This window comes from Lepidothrix coronata, unplaced genomic scaffold (genome assembly GCF_001604755.1).
Source record: "Lepidothrix coronata isolate B3197 unplaced genomic scaffold, Lepidothrix_coronata-1.0 Scaffold349, whole genome shotgun sequence".
Lineage (NCBI taxonomy): Eukaryota > Metazoa > Chordata > Aves > Passeriformes > Pipridae > Lepidothrix > Lepidothrix coronata.
In genome coordinates this window covers 282,075-283,783 of record NW_016690529.1, presented here as the reverse complement: position 1 = coordinate 283,783, position 1,709 = coordinate 282,075, and the positions used below count along the sequence as shown (strand labels likewise).

General features: G+C 70.7%; 1 protein-coding gene across 2 annotated transcripts in view; it reads left to right on the top strand.

The window, feature by feature from the left end:
* The first annotated feature begins 1,483 nt into the window (after positions 1-1,483).
* GATAD2B (GATA zinc finger domain containing 2B) overlaps positions 1,484-1,709 on the top strand; it is a 22,194-nt gene continuing 21,968 nt past the window's right edge. Inside the window, exon 1 of one of the 2 annotated variants that reach the window (XM_017838628.1) lies at positions 1,484-1,625. The gene's annotated coding sequence lies outside the window, so the exon portion shown is untranslated. The remainder of the gene's footprint in view (positions 1,626-1,709) is intronic. The other variant, XM_017838626.1, reaches the window with a different exon arrangement.

The window sequence follows — 1,709 nt, the reverse complement described above, 5'->3', positions numbered from 1 at the left end:
TGCTGGGGGTGGGGAGAAACTCCCAGGACCCCTGACGGGTCCCCCCTGAGTGCTGAGGGGGGGGTCACACCCCCGGGCCCCCTGACAGACCACTCCAGGGGGAACAGAGTCCTCCCTGAGTGCTGGGGAGGGGTGTTACATCCCCGGGACCCCCAAAGGACCCCCTGAGTGCTGAGGGGGGAACAGGGACCCCTGGGATTTGGGGGGGCGGAGGGGGGAGAAGGGACCCCTGGGACCCCCCAACAGAACCCACCCGAGGAGAGGGAGAGACCCCCGGGACCCTCAAATTGACCCCCCTAGAGGGAACAGACCCCCCCCAGGCCGCCCCGAGTGATCCAAGGGGGTTGAAGGGACCCCCCCCCCCGAGTGTTAAGAAACGGCCCCCTTGGGGAACAGAACAGGGACCCCCCTGGGGACCCCCAAAGCAGCGGGGGGGGAGAGGAAGAAAGGCCCCCCCCATCTTACACGGGTTTTATATATCAGTGTTAATATATTTTAATTTATTTATTCACCCCCCCAGCGCCCCCGGGGTTTGAGAGGGAGGGGTGTCGGACAGCCCGAGGGGGCCCTGGGGGTCTGTGTCCCACCCTCTCCCATTTCTGTCCCGGCCCCCCTCTTCACCTCCGGGGGGTTTGGGGGTCGTGTTCCCCCCTCCCCAAATGTGTGACTGGATAGTTAGGGGGGCTCTGGGCGTGTCCCCCCTCCTTCCTCAATCCCCCGATCCCCTCTGGACCCCGCTGGGGGGGTTTGGTGGCCATTTGGGGGGGTTTGGGGCCGCCCCCCCCGCACTGTGCAATAGGAGCCCCCCGCCCCCGGGGCCTGTAAATAAAAGCTGCTGCGGTATTTTCCCCGCTGCCTCCGGGACGAGTTTTTTTTTTTTGGGGGGGGGGTGTCTTTTGAGGGAGGGGGCGGGTGTGAAGCCGCGTCCGCCATCCTGGCTCCTGGCGCAGCCTGGGCGCCGCCATCTTGGATGCGGGCACTGCCATGAGGCCTCGCGGCCGCCGCGCCCCACGCGCTGCCGCCCCCGCCCCGCACGGGGAACACTGCCCGGTGCCCCCCCCGGTATCGGGAGCCCTCCCCCCCACCGGGACCACACCCCCGGGGCCACGTGGGGCCGAACCGAAGCCGGCATCGGGCCCCGGAGCGGGTACGGCGGCCGCGAGGGGCCAAAATGGGTGTGTGTGGGGTGGGGGTTCGCGCGCCACCACCGCGCGCGCCGCCCGCGGTACCCGGATGTTCGGGCTCGGGCACCCATTAAAGGCGCCCCGCGGGGAACCATGGCGCACTGCCATTGGTGGAGCGGTGCGCCAATCATCGCCGAGCTACCCAATACGAGGTGCGAGGCGGGCTAAGAGAGGAAGCGCCGTACCTTGATTGGGAAGGGGATGTGTCGCTCAGGACGCCACTCCAATGGGTGTCGCGGCCGGGGTCGGGGGGCGGGGCAGGCGCGGCGGCGGCGGCGGCCAATCAGCGCCATTGTTTGTGGTGGTGCCGGTGGCGCTCGGAGGCGCCGCGACTGCTCCGGGACCACCCGGGACCCCCCGGGAACCGCCGGGAACGCGCCGGGAACGCGCCGGGAACCGCAGGGACACCCCGCGAACGCACCGCCAACCCACCCGCGCCAGGTGAGGCCGCGGGGGCGGCGGGGCCGGGCCCGGCGGGGGCGGGGGAGGGCCCGGCGTGTGGGGGGGGGGGGGGGGGGGGGGGGG